This window comes from Pseudophryne corroboree, chromosome 2 (assembly GCF_028390025.1).
Source record: "Pseudophryne corroboree isolate aPseCor3 chromosome 2, aPseCor3.hap2, whole genome shotgun sequence".
In the NCBI taxonomy this organism is placed as follows: Eukaryota; Metazoa; Chordata; class Amphibia; order Anura; family Myobatrachidae; genus Pseudophryne; species Pseudophryne corroboree.
The window spans coordinates 517,734,384-517,756,968 of record NC_086445.1 but is presented as its reverse complement, the minus strand read 5'-3'; the positions used below and the strand labels follow the sequence as shown (position 1 = coordinate 517,756,968).

The window sequence follows — 22,585 nt, the reverse complement described above, 5'->3', positions numbered from 1 at the left end:
TCCTCTCATTCCAAAGGTTCTAAAGATCATAAGAAGAACAAATATCCGGGCGATCCTCATTGTCCCAGACTGGCCAAGGAGGGCTTGGTATCCAGATCTACAGGAATTACTCATAGGAGATCCCTGACCTCTTCCTCTGCGCGAGGACCTGTTACAACAGGAGCCGTGCGTGTATCAGGACTTACCGCGGCTACGTTTGACGGCATCGCGGTTGAGCACAAAATCCTAGCCCGTAAGGGTATTCCCAGTGAAGTCATTCCCATACTTATTCAGGCCAGAAAAGGGGTAACATCTAAACATTACCACCATATTTGGAGAAAATATGTTTCTTTGTGTGAATCCAAGGGGGCTCCTACGGAGGAGTTTCGGCTAGGACGTTTTCTCCATTTTCTACAAGCAGGTGTGGATGCTGGCCTAAAATTGGGCTCAATTAAGGTACAGATTTCGACCTTATCGGTTTTCTTTCAGAAACAATTGGTCTCCCTTCAAGAAGTTCAGACTTTCGTGAAAGGCGTGTTGCACATCCAACCTCCATTTGTGCCTCCAGTGGCACCATGGGATCTTAATGTGGTGTTGCAGTTCCTTCAATCACATTGGTTTGAACCTTTACGGAAGGTGGAGTTGAAATTCCTCACTGGAAAGTGGTCATCCTGTTGGCCTTGGCATCTGCAAGGCGGGTGTCTTAGTTTGCGGCCTTGTCTCACAAGAGCCCTTATTTGATCTTCCATGAAGATAGAGCTGAATTGAGGACACGTCAACAATTTCTACCGAAAGTGGTTTCCTCTTTCCACATGAACCAACCTATTGTGGTGCCAGTGCCTACTGATGCCTTCGCTGATTCAAAATCTCTGGATGTGGTCAGAGCTTTGAAGATTTTATGTCGCCAGAACGGCTCAGATTAGGAAAACAGAGGCTCTGTTTGTCCTGTATGCTCCCAACAAGGTAGGGTGTCCTGCTTCCAAGCAGACCATTGCACGTTGGATCTGTAACACGATTCAGCACGCTCATTCCACGGCTGGATTGCCGTTACCGGAATCGGTGAAAGCCCATTCTACTAGAAAGGTGGGCTCATCCTGGGCGGCTGCCCGGGGGTCTCGGCATTGCAACTTTGCCGAGCAGCTACTTGGTCAGGGTCAAACACATTTGCAAAATTCTACAAGTTTGACACCTTGGCCAATGAAGACCTTAAGTTTGGTCAATCGGTGCTGCAGAGTCATCCGCACTCTCCCGCCCATTCTAGAGCTTTGGTATAACCCCATGGTTCTATGATGACCCCAGCATCCTCTAGGACGTATGAGAAAATAGGATTTTAATACCTACCGGTAAATCCTTTTCTCTTAGTCCGTAGAGGATGCTGGGCGCCCGTCCCAGTGCGTACTATGGGGGTAATTCCAAGTTGATCGCAGCAGGAATTTTGTTAGCAGTTGGGCAAAACCATGTGCACTGCAGGTGAGGCAGATTTAACATGTGCAGAGAGAGTTAGATTTGGGTGTGGTTTGTTCAATCTGCAATCTAATTTGCAATGTAAAAATAAAGCAGCCAGTATTTACCCTGCACAGAAATAAAATAACCCACCCAAATCTAACTCTTTCTGCACGTTATATCTGCCTCCCTTGCAGTGCACATGGTTTTGCCCAACTGCTAACAAAATTCCTGCTGCGATCAACTTGGAATTACCCCCCATATCTGCAGTTATTAGTTGTGGTTACACACATGTTGTGTTACGTTTATAGTCAGCCTGTTGTTGCAAGTGTTCATGCCGTTGGCTTGTGTTCTGTTGAATGCCATGTTGTACGGCGTGCTTGAGGTGTAAGCTGGTATGAATCTCACCTTAGTTTAACAATAAATCCTTTCCTCGAAATGTCAGTCTCCCTGGGCACAGTTCCTATAACTGCAGTCTGGAGGAGGGGCAGAGGGAGGAGCCAGTTCACACCCTTTCAAAGTCTTAAAGTGCCCATGTCTCCTGCGGATCCCGTCTATACCCCCCATGGTTCTATGATGAACCCAGCATCCTCTACGGACTAAGAAAAGGATTTACCGGTAGGTATTAAAATCCTATTTTTAGCGTGTGCAGTGCAGCAGATATATAACCTAACTCTGGTGCGGTATACCTGGAATATATCAGCAGCAATACATATTTTTAGTGTGTCCCCTGTTATATACAATACCATACTTTATGGAGATAGACGAATGTTGATATTATTATAGACAAGGGGAATCTACTATACACTACCTCTATGTGATAGCAATGAGAATTGTTCCTGTGATATAATTTCGACTGCATTGTAATATATATACTTTTTGAGATCAAGCGCTATACACTGTAAATGCACTGTGGACATCCCACGTATGTATAATATCTTTTACCACGTAAACATCCTGCATATGAATGGTGGCATTAGAATAAGGGGATTATGGCATACATCTGTATATCACTTACTAAGCTGGACATGAATACACCAGCAACTATGGGGGGTCATTCAGAGTTGATTGCTAGCTGCAGTCATTCGCTGCGTAGCGTTCAGTGAAAAAAACAGCTAATCTGCGCATGCGTATGCACCGCGTCGTACGGATACAAAGTCCTTTGTGGTTTTGCACTGGTTCTAGCGATGATTCCAAACGCACAGCCGATTGCGAGGATATTGACATGAAGTGAGCGTCTCTGGGTGGCAACTGACCGTTTTCAGGGAGTGTTTGGTGAAACGCAGGCGTGGCTGAAAAAACGCAGGCGTGGCTGGGCGGGTGTGTGACGTCAAAAGCCGCCCCTCCGTCGTTAGACTCAACACACACGAAGAGTAACTATAGGGCTGGTCTTGTTTTGCACAAAAAGATTTTGCAGGCGCTCTGCTGCACAAGCGTTCGCACTTCTGCAAAGCGACAATACACTTCCCAGTGGGCGCGACAATGCGTTTGCACGGCTGCTAAAAACTGATAGCGAGCGATCAACTTGGGATGACCCCCCTATATCCGAGCGTGCCGTATGCTACATAATTCGCACCGCATGAGTCCTGCAATGCAATAGCAACAAGACTGACGGTGACTGTCACTGCATACTTGATAGCTCTACTTTGCCTTTTTTCCAAACCTGTTGTCTGTGCCTCACTTTCATTCTACACCCTATACCTCTGCCAATGTCACATGCTGCTTTTCTGAGCCACGAAAAGCTGAGGTAAAGGGTATGTAGCAGGAGAGATACTTTGCCACCTGTAAGCTACACACAGGGTCCTGGGGGTAGGTGGGAAGTGAGGATGGACCAGGTTCCCGTCCATTTGGCCCAGAGCAGGTCTTATAGGCTTCTTAGCCCAAGAAGCTGCTTCGCTGGGTTTAAAGCATAGTCTCTCCCATGAGTCAGGGCTCCTAAAGGCAGTTAGTGTCCAGGTGATAGGCCTGCTAGGCACAGTGGGATCCGAAAAACTGGGGCACTAGTGTCAGGATGCCGGGACATGAAAGGGTTCCTTATTAAGTAAGAGGGAGTGAGGCAGGGCCTAACCTCCCTGGTTGTTTATACTAAAGACAGTCATCTTTGTTTTATGTGTATCTTTGGATTTGAGCAACCTGAATAAAAGGTATTTGTTGTTTTTGCACAAGCCTGGAGTCGGTCGCAGGTGGAATTTTTGTAGCAGAGCACATTCTAGCAAGACTCCTGTTACATATGTTACAGCCTTATTCCAAAATTGAATAAATTCATTTTGCAGGCGCTCTGCTGCACAAGCATTCGCACTTCTGCAAAGCGACAATACACTCCCCAGTGGGCGGCGACAATGCGTTTGCACGGCTGCTAAAAACTGCTAGCGAGCAATCAACTTGGAATGACCCCCTATATACGAGCGTGCCATATGCTGCATGAGTCCTGCAGTACAACAGCAACAGGACAGACGGTGACTGTCACTGCATACTTGATAGCTCTACTTTGCCTTATTTCCCAACCTGTTGTCGGTGCCTCACTTTTAACTCTCATTCTACACCCTATACCTCTTTGCAAGATGGAAGAAAAGCAGAAGTGAGACACCACTAGTAGATACAGTAACTTTCTTTGAATTCTCTGCGCACACTCACAACTTGTGACATTTTACCGCTATTTGCCATCAACACTTTCAGAAGGACCATACTCACATTGAGGGTTATATGATTTACAATTCTGTGAAAAATTCTGATGTGATATCCGTTCCGTGAGGTATACACGTTATACTTCTATATACATTTGACCACGGCTGCCACCCGTATGAATCAGGGTCAAAGGTAGTCTCTTGCAGCCATACCCCAATGGAGATGCCCAAACTCATCTGATCTTGGAAGCTAAGCAGTGGAGGTCCGGGTTAGTACTTGGATGGGAGACTACCCAGGAATACCCAGGTACTGCAACTTACTACCACCTGCCACTGATATATGCCTACGGTAGGAAATACTACTAAAAAAAAAAAACAGTATTTGAGCCATTATGGTGTGACCTATGATTTAAATCCCCGCAACAAACTTTTTCCCAATGGTATATGCGCAGGAAAAATGATGGTCATAAAATTCTAGTATACGGATACCAACAAAAAAAGAAACACTCAGCTGCAACGTTATACTGACCACTAGTCCGGCATACTAAATATCATAGCCTTGGGCTATTAAAATTGTATATATTTATATATGCTTTTAATAGACGTATTATTCTTAATGATATCTAATAAAAAAATGCAAATTTTATCAGCTCTTTGTATTTGAACCTATAAGTCCATCTGAAGTTGAGTGCTCCCCAAAGAGTCTTCTGCTGTCCACTCCTCTACGTCTAAACCCATACTTTTCTGTTACAGCCAGCATTCGTTTTTCAGCAATTTGTACTCTTCTGTCGGGTCAGGTTGGCTAGCCTTCGCTCCCCACACGCATCAGTTAGCCTAGGGCACCCATGACCCTGTTACTGGTTGGTACTTACACCTTCATACTGGGGACACCGCGGCAAGACCTGCTGGTTTGAAGATGCTTTGCCTAATCATCTAGCCATCCCAATTTGGTTTATGTCGCGCAGATCCTAAAGCTGGGCATACACTATTCAATTTACAATTATCTGCCAGATCTGGCTGGTTGGAGTGTTTGGAAGCAAATGGTTGATTGTCATTTGCGCTCATCCATTACCAGATTTTTATTCCAACCAGCCAGATCTGGCAGATAATCTGATAGATAATTGTACAGTGCAGAGGTTCTAAAACTCGGTCCTCAAGGCACCCCAACGGTCCAGGTTTTAAGTATATCCATGCTTGGCCACAGGCGACTTAATTAGCACCTCAGTCAATTTAATTTAACCATCTGTGCTGAGCCATGGATATACCTAAAACCTGGACTGTTGGGGTGCCCTGAGGACCGCATTTGAGAACCTCTGGTATAGTTCATGCCCAGCTTTGCACTTACCATACTTTCCCTTTAAACGGGGACACTCATGAATTACACAGGTTCTGTGGCTGTCTTGATTCAAGCCTGCATTTTACCTGGTTTTAATCAGCCATAGAACCTGTGAAATTCATGAGTGTCCTGGTTGTCCCGATAATCAGTGTTATTTACTTTACCTGTTGGTTTTAATGTTTTAATGTAATGGCTGATTGGTGTGTGTATATATAAATTTGTGTATATTGTACTTGCTCTTTAATAAATGTATAAAAGGATGTTTGTTTTAGCAGCCATTGTCAGGGTTACGATTCTGATGTCGAGCACATATTATGTGAGTCAGTTAAAGTGCTGCCTGTGTCAGATCCCTCCTAATCTCAGAATTCTGACTCAGCTATGTTTGTGGTTTGGAGAGGAAAACATTGCAGAACCAGCCATGTTAATTGTGACCTGCAGATTAACATAATGTTTGAATCTTTGACAGTGTTTATGTGGCAAAGGGAGTGGTTCTCAGTTAGCAGAGGCGACAAGAATGCCAGATCTCAGGAATATATATCTTTTTAAAATGGTCCAGTCACCTTCGCACTGTGAAGGAATCCATTTTGCTGGCTGAAACAGGTTATCAATTTGAGAATAATGGGTGACATCAATGAAGCAAGACCGGATTTATATTCGTGAAGCACCGCTTCCTAGAGAAATCGTTTGTTAAATCCCCATACGAGTTAAGCTTACAAAATGTATACCTTGACAGTATACAGGTGGCAGGTCCACTTTACCAGAACACACTATATACAGTTTTAGTATATAGGGGGAGAATTCAATTGTTTCTTGCACCTGCTCTCTCATCTAAAGTGACAGGTGATATTAATTGTTTGTGCCAGTAGGTGGGGGTGCACATGCATTGTAGTGCACTGGGATTAGCAACATAAAGCGTCTTAATACTTGCAAACTTGATACAAACAATTGACTACTGCTTTAGAGGGGGGATGCAGGAGCGCAAAACATTTTAATTCCCCCTAGTGTTCAAAATATGAAGAAAAAAAAGGTCCTTTAATAAAATGTACTCTTTTGTTGTATGTGATAACCACACTCTTACCCCTCAGTGTATAACCACAAAGTAAAAAATATAAAGTAAACAAAAGCAGTGGCTCACGCTGTGATTAAAAATACACTTAATACCACCTGTGTAACAGTGACAAGTGCATATTAACTGTATAATCCACACTTCTTATTTTCTAGGTTCATAGTAACACTGTGAAGGGACACCTCTAAGGCTGGGGCCACACATAGCGGCCAAGCGGGTGTGTGTAAACGGATCCTGTTCTGCGAGATACCACAGAACAGGATCCGGCCAGTGACACACGGGATTTCAATGGAGCACAGTGCAGCACAGCTGCACTGTGTGAACACATACATTGAAATGTATGTGTTCACATTGAAATCTTGCATGCTGCGGTTGGATCCGACAGCGGCGGGACTGCCGCACATGTGTGGGCGCCTGCATAGGCTGCCATGTGCGGTCTCCTTGTGGCCAAGCGGCTCCCGCTGAATGGGACCCACTTGGCCGCTATGTGTGGTCCCAGCCTAAGATCACATATAAGGCCAGTTAGAATTTAATTAAAGGCACATACCTCCCTTACCAGTAATACACACTTAATGACCTTATTGTCCATATGGTGCAGTGGCAAATAAGAACCACTTGGCCCATCTAATTTGTCCTAAACATGTGTACATAAACACACTTCCACACTAGAGTAAATTTTTTTGTCAGGAGCCAATTAACCTACCAGTATATATTTTTGGATTGTGAGAGGAAACCAGAGTACCTAGAGGAAACCCACAGAAGCACGGGGAGAATATACAAATGCCACACAGTTTGGGCCATGGTGTGAATCCAACCATGACCTCAGTGCTGTGAGATAGTAAAGCTAACCATTACACCAAATAGCTTGTTTCTAGTTAAAAGATCCTGTGTGTGTGGGGTAGATGGGCACCTCCAAACACACAGCGGCCAGGAAAACAGCACTCCAATCCAGGGTTTTGGTGCAATATAGCCGTAGCTACATATATTGTGCAGTACAGATAAACAAAACATAAAATACTAGGTGATTCATCGCGCCCTACGGGCGCTCTTCACACCGTCGTTAGGGGCTACGCCCCGTTAACCTCTGCACGCCTTTGAACATACGCAGGGCGGTAGATAACAGAATCAGAAACGCATGGCAGTATAGAGGGCATACAGAAATGGGTTCCGGTTGAGATAAGATAGAGAGGCGTAGGGGGAGAGAAAGGGAATGTACAGAAACGCTGTGCGATCGGTAAAGGATAGGGAGAGGCAGGGTGGTAGGGAGAGGATAAAGAGAGGGAAGGTGTTAGACAGAAAATACAGTTGCAAGGGGCTACGATTCATTATCCCCTGCACGGGCTTCAGCTGTGCTATAATTGTTATTATATGGAGTATTACCTGTTTTTTTTTTTTAATGGCAGTGGGTAAATATTGTAAGGGGGGAGGGCGTGCGATTGTCAAGGGGGCGTAGGCCTTTGTGAGGGCGTGCAGAGTGGCCGCAGGGCACAATGAATAACATAGTGTAGAGTGTAGTATATATTGCTAGTGTCTGCATTATGAAGTACCAGATGAGTAACAGCAATGCACTGTAGATAAGATACGAAGGTGCTGTGGCCACAGGTAGCAGAGCCGCTTATACACACAATGGCCACAGGTAGCAGAGCCGCTTATACACACAGTGGCCACAGGTAGAGCTGCTTATACACACAATACCCACAGGGGGCAGAGGCGCTTATACACACAGTGCCCACAGATAGCAGGGCCGCTTATACACACAATACTCACAGGTAGCAGAACCGCTTATACACACAATACTCACAGGTAGCAGAACCGCTTATACACACAATACCCACAGGTAGCAGAACCGCTTATACACACAATACCCACAGGTAGCAGAACCGCTTATACACACAATACCCACACGGGGCAGAGGCGCTTATACACACAGTGCCCACAGATAGCAGAGCCGCTTATACACACAATACCCACAGGTAGCAGAACCGCTTATACACACAATACCCACAGGTAGCAGAACCGCTTATACACACAATACCCACAGGTAGCAGAACCGCTTATACACACAATACCCACAGGGGGCAGAGGCGCTCATACACACAGTGCCCACAGGTAGCAGAGCCGCTTATACACACAGTGCCCACAGGTAGCAGAGCCGCTTATACACACAATACCCACAGGGGGCAGAGGCGCTTATACACACAGTGCCCACAGGTAGCAGAGGGGCTTATACACACAGTGCCCACAGGTAGCAGAGGCGCTTATACACACAATACTCACAGGTAGCAGAGCCGCTTATACACACAATGGCCACAGGTAGCAGAGCCGCTCATATACACAATACCCACAGGTAGCAGAGGCGCTTATACACACAGTGGCCACAGGTAGCAGAGCGGCTTATACACACAATGCCCACAGGTAGCAGAGCCACTTATACACACAATACCCACAGGTAGCAGAACCGCTTATACACACAATACCCACAGGTAGCAGAGCCACTTATACACACATTACCCACAGGTAGCAGAACCGCTTATACACACAACACCCACAGGGGCAGAGGCGCTTATACACACAGTGACCACAGGTAGCAGAGGGGCTTATACACACAATGGGCACAGGTAGCAGAGCCACATGTACACACATTACCCACAGGTAGCAGAACCACTTATACACACAATACCCACAGGGGGCAGAGACGCTTATACACACAGTGCCCACAGCTAGCTGAGCCGCTTATACACAATACCCCCAGGTAGCAGAGGCGCTTATACACAGTGCCCACAGGTAGCAGAGGTGCTTATACACACAATGGGCACAGGTAGCAGAGCCACGTGTACACACAATACCCACAGGTAGCAGAGCGGCGTATACACACAATACCCACAGGTAGCAAAGCCGCTTATACACACAGTGACCACAGGTAGCAGAGCCGCTTATACACAGTGTGCACAGGTAGCAGCGCCACTTATACACAATGGGCACAGGTAGCAGTGTTGCTTATACACATAATGGCCACAGTATTAGTGTTTCTAATTAATCCAATGTCCATTGGTAGCAACTATACTCACAAAAGTTTGGGGGTTTGGAAAGGGGGTGGGTTCAGTGAGGTTCCTCTCCGTGGGAATCACTTGTAGCGGCTGTGGATGGTGATTCGAGGTGCTACGTGTGGTGGAGGGTTGGGTGTGGGAGGGGGTCCAGAGGTGTTGTGGGTGGCGGAGGGGTGGGTGCAGGGGCATGGATGGCGTAAAGGGTGCAGAGGTCCTGTGGGTGGGGGAGGTGTAGAGGGGGCGCGGATGGGGAGTGTAGTTGCTGTTGGTGGGGGAGGGGGACTGTGGATGAAGGAGGGGGTATGGAGGTGATGTGTGTGTGTGTGTGGGAGGGGCGATGTAGGGGTGTGCGTTTGGAGGTGCAGGGGGGGGTGAGCTTAGGTGATGGGTTTCAGAAGTGCTGTGGGTGGGGGAGGTGTGGGATGGCACGGATGGGGGATGTAGATGTTGTGGATGGGGGAGGGGTGGATGCGGGGGAGCTGTGGATGCGGGGGAGGGAGTCCGGAGGTGGTTCGGGTGGTGGTCCAGAGGTGTTGCGGGTGGGGGAGGGGCAGGTGTGGGAGGTGCCTGTAGATAATGCGGGCGGGTAGGTGCTGTGGTTGTGGGAGTGGCGGGGGTGTTGCGGGTGGGGTACGTGATCTGGATGGGGGTAGGTGATGTGGATGTGCGGTAGCTAGGGGAGGGGCGGGTGCGGGGATGGCACGGATGGGGGAGGGGTCCGTGGGCGCTGTGGATGAGTGAGTGGTGGGTGTGGGGTTACGGCGGTTGTAGTGGGCCAGGTGTGCTGCTGCAGTGGGTGGGGGAGGGTGCCGGTGCAGGGATACCGCAGTTGGGGTAGGGCGGTTGGTGCAGCTGCAGCGGGTGGGGGAGGGGCGGGGGGTGCTGCAGGTGTGGGAGCTACGGGTGGGGGCGTGAGTGCCGCGGGTGGGAGTGGATGTGGGGGATGCGTTGGGTGCCGCAGGGTGGGCCAGCGGGTGTTGGTGCTGTGGGTGGGGGAGGGGGCAGAGTGCCACGGGTGGTGCGGGTGTTGGTGCTGCTGGTGGGGGAGGGGGTGGAGTGCCACGGGTGGTGGGTGGATGCCGTGAGTGTTGGTGCTGCGGGTGGGAGTGCCGCGGGTGGGGGGCGAATGCGGTTGGTTTGCCTCGGGTGTTGGTGCTACCGGTGGGGGAGGGGGCGGGAGTTCCGCGGGTGGGTGGCGCGGGTGTTTGTGCTCTGGGTGGGGGAGGGGAGTGCCGCGGGTGGTGGGTGGATGCGGCGGGTGTTTGTGCTACGGGTGGGGGCGGGAGCAGTGGCGCCACAACGTGGGTGCGGGCCGCACCCGGGTGTTACCCTCTGAGGGGTGACACCAAAGTGCCGGCTCCTGTCACAGTGCAGAAGCCAGCACTGCAGATTCAGCAGTGTCCGGGTGAAGGCCGTATGCCCCGACCCACAATGTGCCGAAAACGGGGGGTCGGGACGCTAAGCCACGCCCCCTTCCGCGAAGCCACGCCCCCTTTTTACCCGCGACCGCGGGTAAGTGACGGGTGGATGCCGCGGGTGTGGGGCAGATGCGGGTGGTTGCCGCGGGTGGGAGGGGGGGCGAGTTGTGCCGAAAAAGGGGGGGGAGTCGGGACGGGACGCGAAGCCACGCCCCCTTCCGCAAAGTCACGCCCCCTTTGCACCCGCGACCGCGGGTAAGTGACGGGTGGATGCCGCGGGTGGGAGAGGGATCGAGAGCAGCTGCCAGTGCTCAGCATGTCCCCCTGAACTCTGCAGCAGCCGCTAGTCTGTGAGGCGGGTAGTGTGAGTTCCGCTCACAGTCAGCGGCTGCGGTGTCACCAGAGAGAGTGTACGGGGAGAAGGGAGACAGGGGACTGGGCGAAGATGGGGAGGGGACTGGGCGGAGAGAGGGAGGGGACTGTTCCTGGCCAGATCTGTGCCTGTGACTCCGCCCAGCGTTACGGGCACAGAGTCACAGACTTGGGCAAATATATAGGAGATAAAACCTAGCCCATCTAAGCACTAACACACATTCTCTCTCTCTCAGAATGGTAGGACCTAATGCCCCAACCACAACAAAGGGGGTAATTCAGTGGTATGTTTTGGATCATGAGCAGTTCCTTTCCTTCTCCATACTCTTCTCTTCACTCTGGTACAAGTTGATCTTTGTCTCATCTGTCCATAGGATGTTGTTCCAGAACTGTAAAGGCTTTTTTTTCAGATGTTGTTTGGCAAACTAATCTGGATTTCCTGTTTTTGTGGCTCACCAATGGTTTACATCTTGTGGTGAACCCTCAATATTCACTCTTGTGAAGTCTTCTCTTGATTGTTGACTTTGACACATATACACCTACCTCCTGGAGAGTGTTCTTGATCTGGGCAACTGTTTTGAAGGGGTTTTTCTTCACCAGGGAAATAATTCTTCTGTCATCCACCACAGTTGTTTTCCGTGGTCTTCCGGGTCTTTTGGTGTTGCTGAGCTCTCCGGTGCGTTCTTTCTTTTTAAAAATGTTCCAAACAGTTGATTTGGCCACACCTAATGTTTTTGCTCTCTCTCTGATGGGTTTGTTTTGATTTTTCAGCCTAATGATGGCTTGCTTCACTGATAGTGGCAGCTCTTTGGATCTCATATTGAGAGTCGACAGCAACAGATTACAAATGCAAAAGTCACACCTGGAATCTACTGCAGACCTTTTACCTGCGATTCCCACCATGGCTCTAACTGTGTGGAGTTTGTATATTCTCCCCGTACTTGCGTGGGTTTCCTCCGGGTACTCCGGTTTCCTCCCACAATCCAAAAATATACTGGTAGGTTAATTGGCTCCCTACAAAATTAACTCTAGCGTGAATGTGTGTGTACATGTGGTAGGGAATCTAGATTGTAAGCTCCACTGGGGCAGGGACTGATGTGAATGGCCAAAATATTCTCTGTAAAGCGCTGCGGAATATGTGTGCGCTATATAAATAACTGGTAATAAATTAATGATGAAATAACGAGGGAATAGCCCACTCCTGTCCAGGAAATAGCTTTTGAGTTGATTGTCCCATTACTTTTGGTCCCTTAAAAAGTGGGAGGCACATATAGAAACCGTTGTAATTCCTACACTGTTGGCCTGATTTGGATGTAAATACCCTCAAATTAAAGCGGAAAGTCTGCAGTTAAAGCACATCTTGTTTGTGTCATTTCAAATCTATTGTGGTGGTGTATAGAGCCCAAAATATGAGAATTGTGTCGATGTCCCAATATTTATGGACCTGACTGTGTGTGTGTGTGTGTGTGTGTGTGTGTGTGTGTATATCTAATCTATCTATCTATCTCTTAAGGGGTAGCAGGTATATAAAACAGAACAATGACCAGGTACATAAACACATACGAGTGCTCTGATATATCAGCCCAGGGCCCCAAATGACTATACAGAGGGGACAGTGAGTAAAAACAATGGGTACTCCATTGCACCCAAGCAATATATCTAACATGAAGGCTGTGGGTCAGGGAATGTAGATGGTTTGGCAAGTACTTTAGAGTATCAGGATTGTTGCCACTGAAACCAGATCAGGTTGAATTTTTAATTTCCACTTTCTGGGCAATATACATATATTTCTCACAAGACACAGTAGTGTTAACTAATGAAACCCAGGCCTGGAATCCGGGCCCGGGGCAGCCATTTATGCCCGAGCAATGCAGACATTGGCCAGTGAACATAGATTAAGAACATATTGCCTAGTATATCGGTCAAAGGTGAGCACACACTGGGCATTTGAGTAGACATGGGTATACCAGTAGAGGCAATAGCTTGTATCATCCTGTTCCAAAAATCTTGAACCCATAGGTGCCAAAGGGAACCCCGGGTATCCTGACACTCCGGGCAGATGTCATTTGCTCAACCCCCAAATTTCAATAAACTTTCAGAAGTTAAGTTCGACATAGCATAAAGTATTGAATTTTGTTGGAATCCGACAGAGGCCGTAGATGCCTGCTGGCTTTACAAGGCCAGGGACAAGGTCTCATCACTCATCGGATCAATGTCAGCATCCCAACTGAGCTCGAGGTGTGGTGAATCTGTAGGGTGGTGAGTATTCATTATAAACGAATAAAGGCAAGAAAGAGTTCTACTAGAGCAGGCATTCCCAACCATGGTCCTCAAGGTACACCAACGGTGCAGGTTTTAGTGATATCCAGGCTGCAGCACAGATGGTTAAATCAAAATAACTGAGCTACTAATTAAGTCACCTGTGCTGAAGCCTGGATATCACTAAAACCTGCACTGTTAGTGTGCCTTGACGACCGTGGTTGGGAATGCCTGTACTAGAGTCTAGGGAGGAAAGGAACAGTATAAGTGGGATTCCTGTATAGGAGGAGGTTCTCCCGAAAATTGAGTCGCTAGGGCAAGCATGAGTTGTAGATGGCTAATAACTAATGTATGGAAGATCTGATAGTCAGTACGTAACTGTGCAAAAGACTCAGTACAGTGCCAGCATCTAGCTGTCCCAAAGTAGATACCCTCTGCCCCAGAGCACTCTAATCCTAAGGGAGGATGATTCCATCAGTGGCCTAGCATTCCACAGGGGTGTATCAGAGTCTGTGCCCTAAAAAGCAATATCTTATTAACCAACTTCAAATTTTTTACTGCCTGAAGAACCAACCTAAATTCCCTACCACTAAGCAACAGCTGTAAGGGTTTTAGGGACTCCTGCACAGATGATTAAATCAAAATAACTGCGGTACTAATTAAGTCACCTGTGCTCAAGCCCAGATATCAATAAAACCTATACTGTGAAGCTAAGTACACACTATACAATTATTGGGCCGATTTGCCAATAAGTGGGACATTGGCCTGATTTATTGTATAGTGTGTATGAACGATCGTCTGGAAAATCTTGCCCACAGGCACACACACACACACACACACACACACACACACACACACGCGAGCGATAAATTTTGCGATCTGTCATCCCAAGCCAAAAATCTCAGCCACAATCTCTCGATATCGATCAGTGTGTGTGGATGAAAGGATATGTCCCTATATTCTTTAACCCTCGATGTGATGGCCTCTCAGACGTCCGTGAGTGTAAACCTTTAGCCACAAGTTACATGCACACACGAGCAGCAAAGATTCACACTGCTTTATTATGAGGTTAACAAAAGTATAAAAGACAATGCATATGGGTGTAACTGACATTTTGTTACACTCTCATTGGCTCGTTAGTAGTTACCAGGCAGAATTGATAAGGCGGATGTCCATATATGGGTTTTCTACAAGTTTCTCAAAACATTTAACAAAGTCTGTAACACAGGATATTTGGTACCACACAAAAATAGAAATAACAGGTTTGATCTGGTATGGGACTGTCCTTGAAAAGCAGACACATACAAGCCTGGTATTGTATGAGCAGATAAAGGTACCCGACACAGGGTAGTACGTATCTATGCAAACACATAACAGTTCATATAGCATGTTTTAACCCTTCATTAGGGAAGTAGAAATATTCACTTTTACACTGTAACTATTATAAGGAAATTGATCATATAAAAAGTAATATTTACAAAGCACAGAAGAGTTAACCCTTCAATCCCCTCTTAGAATCATGATTATTATATAACATGATTCTTGAGTGAGGCTCCTTTCTTGTTCCTCCAGTTCTTGAGATATTGGACATAATCGTCGGGTCCCTTACTATCAGAGGAGGTGACAGGACTGGTGGTTATATCATAGTACATCAGGGCCTTATCAATGCCTTTGGAGGTAAGTTTCTTTCCACAGGGAATTACACAATAAACTATAATGCCTACAAGAATTAAAGTTACAAGTATGAATATGCTTATTTGCACAAGAGCCTGTTTCCAATTTTCAAACCACCCAAAATATTGGCTCCATGGGTTATCAATACCTGAATTTTTCTTAAGTTCTATGGATAAGGTTTCTAACTTGTTTATGGCTAAAGTAACCTTACCATTGGGACCAGTGTTGTCAGGAATATATGTACAACAGCCTTCCACCTTACTAATGTAAACACATGTACCGCCTTTTTCTGCTAGAATCATGTCAAGGGCCATTCTATTTTGGAATGTCATTTGGGAAGTGGCTTCTAGCTGTTCAGCTATACCTTTAAGAGCATCTTTGGTATCATTAACAAATCTTTGTTGATTATAATATATATAATTAATCCAGGCTACGTTTTTATTTACAGTTACTATAGGAAACAATGACTCAAAACCCGCAGCCACCTCATCTCTAGCTTTGAACTCATTTGGAACACCTCTTGGGACCCCTATAGCATCAATGTATACGTGGGGGTCAAAGCTACCTCCTGGGAGTGCTCTTTTCTTTCGATTAGCAGGAGTATTAGAGGGAGGAGTGGGGTCATCGGTGATCATTAGGAGTGGCATTATGACTTTGGCCAGGGCACACTCACCATACCATGGTGTGTCTAATTTAATTCTAAGCTTCATATCCCCACATATGTAATAAATGTCGCCTAATGATCTAGTTTGGTTGACTAAAACAGTTGTTCTTTTATTTGCACAATACCCTGGTGGGAAGGTTTTTAAATTTCTCCCTGTGGTGGTGTTAGATGTATAACAGGTATAGTTTCCAGGATATATGGTTATGGTGCTTCCTGGGTTGGGATTTTTTTACAATATGGGATATTCCCTTTTCCACATTTCGCACTGACTGTCATTTGTTTTGGTGTCATTAAAAAGGCTGAAAAAACAATTTTCCTGTTCTAGGGGTATATTAAGGGGCACTGTACCTAGGTGGGGCCTAGATTTGCCACAGACATAACAGTTGCTTTTATTGTGTTTGTTGTCAGCAAGTTTAGGGAACATGAAATAATCAAGGATGTATGTGGCTACGTGTGTATTGGAGGAATTGTACCACAAGGTGGGGACCCCATCTGTTTGTGTGATGTCGACTTCACATATTGTGAGGTGAATGAGGGCCAGTAGGGCTATCGAGATAGTCCCCAGGATAGAGATAGGGGGCAGGTTCTTCATCGTTTTCTGTTCTTCTGTCTTCGCTAGGTGGGAGGTCAGGGCTGTCTGCCCCGGTTCGTACCTCACTGGAATCACTTGCTTCCCTCTCTAGGTCTGGTCTAGGAACCTTTTTTACTCGGGATGCATGGATCCAGGTAGGACTTTCCTCTGTCAGGACTGCTGTTCGGGTAACTGCTACGACTTCCGCCTCTGGGCCATAGGTGAAGTCTCCTGGGCTCTTGCTGCGGGGGAGGATCTTCACCACTACTCTGTCTCCGACCTTAAAAGGGTGTGTAGGTTCCTGTGGATTCAAAGGGTTTTTACAAACAACCTCATGTTCAATTTCATTCAGTTTTGTTATCAGGGACCTGACATACTCTTCTCTGATGAGTTCTAGATCTCCTTCCTGTATTACTAGTGGTTTCTTAGCCCAGGGTGTAGGAAAAGGGTCTACCCATTAGTATTTCAAAGGGTGAGTATCCTAGAGTTTTCTGTGGGGTATTCAAGATGCTGGTGTTTAGCTTTATTAGGGTTGTTCCTGAGGCAAGTGATGCATCTGCTAACATACTGGTCCACAAGTGATTTGGCATTAGTAACATAAAAATCATTGGTTAGTAGGAGGAGTGTTGTGGCTTCACCACGGTGACCAACACCACGGCAATGGGCAACGAGCAAAGGGGCACTGGACTGGGGTATACAGGGTTTCCCCTCTTTGCAGATTAATCCTGATTTAGGATTTTTTCTGCAGAATTGGGTAAGTTCAGTCGGAGAGATCAGTATTAGTCGCAGCAGCTTGAAGTTGAGTGAGCAGATGGACGTTGTCAAGGGAGGGACATGCTCTAGTGAGTGCAATGAGTTCTGCAGCTTGCGCGGACTGATAAGGTATTGGTAGGGTTTCCAACACAGTGTCAGGGAGGGTGACAATGGCATAGCCAGCCTGGTATGTATTGTCATTGGGCCTACTACAGGAGCCGTCAACAAAAACTATGTCTGCGCCTGGTATGGGAACGGGAGACATGTCAAGTCTGGGAGAAGTTTCAGCTTCAATGGAAGCAGCACAGTCATGTAGGTCGGGTGGTTCATCCTCGGGACCTTTCAAGCCTAAAAGGGCATTGAGAATGGGTGCAGGGCCAGAAGAACTAGCAGTGTACTTAATGGTAAGGGTAGGGTTACTCAAAAGGAGTACTTCATATCCACTAAGGCGTTGTGCTGACATGTGCTGTGTGTGTAAGCCTTTAAGTATTGCCAGGACATCATGTGTGGTGTGGAGTACTGTGATGTGGCCTAAAGTGAGGGTAGTGGCCATTTCTGCAACCATTGCACAGGCTGCCAAAGCCCTGAGGCAGGCAGGCATACCTTGCACAGACACTGGCATGACTTTGGAAAAAAAATGCCACGGGGCGCAACTTCCCTCCATGAAACTGTGTGAGCACCCCCGCCATGGTTTTACAATTGTCCCTTGCATATAGATGGAAAGGTAGTACATAATTGGGGAGGCCAAGTGCCGGACTTTTCATCAACATACATTTTAAACTTTCATATGCAGTTAACATTTCTTGTGACCATTGTACAGTTTTAGGTTTGTCCTTCAGTGTGGCTTGTCTCAAAATGTTATCATAATAAGAGCAATCAGAAATCCACTGTCTGCAGTAATTTACCATACCCAGGAAGGACAGTAGTTCCTTCTGGGTAGTTGGGGTGACCAGGCCCAATACAGACTGTATGCGTTGTGGACTGATTTTCCTCTCTCCCTGAGTGAGCACAAAACCTAAGTAATCAACATGCTTTTTACACCATTGCATTTTTGTTTTGGACACCTTGTGTCCACATTCACAAAGCCAGTTTAGTAATGAAACACCATCCTCTCGGCAGGCCTCCTCAGTTTGACTACAGAGCAGCAGATCATCTGCATACTGTAGCAGGACTGAACCATGGTGAGGTTGCCAGGGCCTCAATGTGGCCTGGAGACAACAGGTGCGTCAATAATCTGCACCAGGTAAGTTGTTTACCCTTAAAAGAAAAGGCAAAAAGTAATTGTGTCTGTGAATCTACAGGTATGCTGAAAAAAGGCATTCTTCAAATCAATTACAGAGAAGAACGCAGCATCTGCAGGGATTGCAGAAATGAGTGAGTTTACATCTGGAACAATTGGTGCAATTGGGACAATTAACTGATTGATCGCTCTGAGATCCTGTACAAATCTTATACTGCCATCAACTTTGGCAACAGGGTTCACAGGAGTACAGTATGGTGATACAATATGTCTGAGAATACCCTGTTGTAAGAATTGCTGTATGAGACCTTCTATAAACAGGTTGTGAGTCGGGTTTGAGATTGGCCTTATGTGGTGTGCATGAGATTAGGCCAGTGTCATATGGACCTTCTGACCAAAGAGCGGGGTTTACTTGAGCTAAGTCAGGCATTGGTGGGTAGGTTGTTAATGAAGGTGGAAATGAGTAAGCTTTCTGAGTTAAGCAAAGGTAAGCCAGCGTCATCTGTCCAGCAGTCCTTAAACCTTTTCCAAAACTCAGTAACAGACTCCGAGGGTTTCAGTTTACAAGCTACAGCGACAGGCAAAAAAACACAGGCAAAGGAGCACGGGTTTTAAAGACTTCCTTCATATGTGTATCGCTGCGTCCTTTGCAAGCTTTGCGCAAATAAGATATACAGCCATCGAGGGTAATAGTGGGCTTGGGACAGTGTTTTACTATTATCTAAACTCTGGGTTACTGGTGCGTTAGGGATAGAGCTAGTGGACGCACCCTCCAGCAGTGGAGTTGGAGGCGATCCCATCTGGTGTGAAAGGGTTACTGCTGCCAAGAGATCTGTGTCTCGGAGCGCAGGATACATTGGAATGCAAGGGGGAGGGAGAGGGTTTTCAAAGATTTTACAGTTTCTCACTTCTTCGCTTCTGTGCTGTTGGGAACTGACATTTTTGTAATCCTCCATATAGAAAGGGTAATTACTGCCTTCCCGTAGGAATGGGTCCTGTCCTGCTTTCTCTGTCCATCCCGCTAAATTATCCACCCATGGGTTAACTAAGTAATACTCTGAGGTAGAGTTGCGGGCGACATACATCTTGCATGTCTCACCAGGGAGGGGCGGGGGATATGTAGTTTTTTTTACTCTGACTAGAGCCCATTGTCAGACAGTAATATAAATCAACAGTACAACTTTAAAAGAAAATATCTAAAATGTACAACACTCTACTATACATGCATCAGCTAACCAGTTAATTAGTCATTGACAATATCACAATATTATCTGTACAGTGAGAACATGAAATCTTTTGACGTGTACGATACTTACCATTCGTACAAGATGTCAGAAAAATACAGCGTTTTAAACAGGAAGCAGGAAAAGTGTTTGAGTAAAGATATCTGGCAGACGAAAACTTACCAGCCGTCTGGACCAAATATAAGAACTTATCTCACTACAAACATACAAGAATATATAGACGATCAAATCGAGGTATTCTCTACGTTACGTATAGACCCCAGGTCTATTTTAAGTATCCCAGATACTAACGTCACGTTATGTATAGACTCCCAGGTCTATTTTAAGTATCCCAGATACTAACGTCTTTGGAGAATTGCGCTTGGACCCCTGGTCCCTTCTCAGACGTATCTTTAAGTCCCAGACATTAAAGATGTTTGGTCACGTGTTCCCAGAACACTGACACGGATTCAGCTTCAGTGTATGACCGCAATCCCGTATGGCAAAGACAGACAATAAATTCTCTATCTTTACCATCCAGAGACGATCACTGAATCGCGGACGTAGCCCCCACTTGAAAGGATATGTCCCTATATTCTTTAACCCTCGATGTGATGGCCTCTCAGACGTCCGTGAGTGTAAACCTTTAGCCACAAGTTACATGCACACACGAGCAGCAAAGATTCACACTGCTTTATTATGAGGTTAACAAAAGTATAAAAGACAATGCATATGGGTGTAACTGACATTTTGTTACACTCTCATTGGCTCGTTAGTAGTTACCAGGCAGAATTGATAAGGCGGATGTCCATATATGGGTTTTCTACAAGTTTCTCAAAACATTTAACAAAGTCTGTAACACAGGATATTTGGTACCACACAAAAATAGAAATAACAGGTTTGATCTGGTATGGGACTGTCCTTGAAAAGCAGACACATACAAGCCTGGTATTGTATGAGCAGATAAAGGTACCCGACACAGGGTAGTACGTATCTATGCAAACACATAGCATGTTTTAACCCTTCATTAGGGAAGTAGAAATATTCACTTTTACACTGTAACTATTATAAGGAAATTGATCATATAAAAAGTAATATTTACAAAGCACAGAAGAGTTAACCCTTCAGTGGATTCTCAATAATCTGCCCATATTTCCTATGTTTTCCTGTCACTATGTCATCCTCCTTGTGGGTGGACATAAGCAAATGCAGTGTGATATGGCAGAAATTGATAACTTAAAAAAATAAATCTACAGTGTGTAGCTCAGATATTGGTGCCTACAATTTCCTCAAAAATCTTCCGATTGTCAGGCTGACCAAAAAAAAAAAATCTGACAGTGCGTACCAAGCTTTAGCATGCCTTTAGGACCGAAGTTGGGAATGCCTAATTTAATAGTTCTGTAAACACCCCAGGTGCTTCCTGGGTGTCCAGTGATAAAAACGTACCTTTTCATGCCAATGGTACAACATTATTAGCCTAATATGCATCCTTCTCATTTCCTACTGGTATGCCACTGTTAATTGTTTTATATGCAGCCTACATGTTTCCAGCCAGTTGTCTACGGGAGCCGGCATTGGCAAGTGCATACGCACTTGCCAATGCGGGCAGTAATGGAAGGGGCTATGCTGCATTTGGCAGCATGGCCATTGCTTAAGACTTCCCCCGTCGGACCTGCATGTAGGGTCGCTGGAGGATGTTGCTGGTGGCCCGTGGGAGCGTGCATCATCAGCGACATAGTGGTTACACTAGACAATATGTTGGACATATCGTCTAGTGGGTACCTTGAGGACCAAGTTTGGGAACCATTGTCCTGATTTGTTATCACTGTAGATCACTCAAGTAGTAAGTTGATAGAAGTATACAACTGTCTGCAATGATACAGATAATTTATATACAGTTTGCATGCATAATCCCCAGATGACCAAGTTTGATGTGTGAACTTGATTACATATAGCGATGCATTTGACCCACAATCTTCCTGCTTCGTGGTGCCTGGTTCAAAGGTGGACACTATGCCAATGTTTCTGCAGTTGAGTAATGTTTTTGGTACTGTGCATGCATCTCGATTGTTTACCAATGGCGGTCTCAGTGAGAATTTGGAAGCAGAATTCTTGACAGTGTGCATTTATGGGAGGTAATGGTGTTAGCCAAATGCAGGCACGTTGCAAGCATGTGTCACAGCCAAGACTACATCTTTGTACGCTGTTGTACTGACTGGCCCTGGCGGTTTACTTCGATGATGCAACCGATGTGCATCTAATGTTGCAGGTAGTGTGTATTTGTGCGCGAGCAGCAGAATATTGATTGCAGCCAGTGGGCATCTCTGTACAAATTCTAGCATCTACTGCATTAGCATACATTCACAGTACCACTGCATACAAAGTCCACCTTTAAATCAGGCCCATAGTTGCCTATTAACTCACAAATTTTGTTCTCCTAGACTCCAGGAAGAGTAATCCTAGCCGCCTGGATCCCCACCGACTGTTACTGGGGCCTTGGATGACACGATTTGCAGTGAATAGTATCATCAGGGCCCCACACCAATTAAAATATCAGCAGGTGTGGTCTGAAAAAAAGCTTAATCCTTTAATATATTGTGGTACTTGTGTAGGTAATGATTGTTTTCTGTTTAAGTTCATGTATATTCCAATAGGGCTTTAGGCTGCTGAGAACCTTGAGGGCCATATTCACGGGCCGATTTGGGGAGAGATGTATGCTGAGCAAACCGCTCAGCAGACATCTCTCCCCCAGCTCAGCACAGCGCAATGTGTGCTGAGCGTGCAGGGGGAGACGGGGGGCGCTCATTTCACCCAGCGGGTGAGATGAGCGACCTGCTAGATTGAGCATGCATGCAGGCCAACCTAGCACCTGCGATAGCGACGCACAGGGCTGCGGGGGGTACACACGGACAGCGC

General features: G+C 46.3%; 1 protein-coding gene and 1 pseudogene across 1 annotated transcript in view; both read left to right on the top strand.

Annotated features, from left to right (window-relative positions):
* Window positions 1-22,585, top strand: part of NHSL3 (NHS like 3) — a 124,107-nt gene that overhangs the window by 11,087 nt on the left and 90,435 nt on the right. The gene's annotated exons all lie outside the window — the stretch shown is intronic.
* On the top strand, window positions 4,246-4,365 carry LOC135052228 (5S ribosomal RNA; annotated as a pseudogene).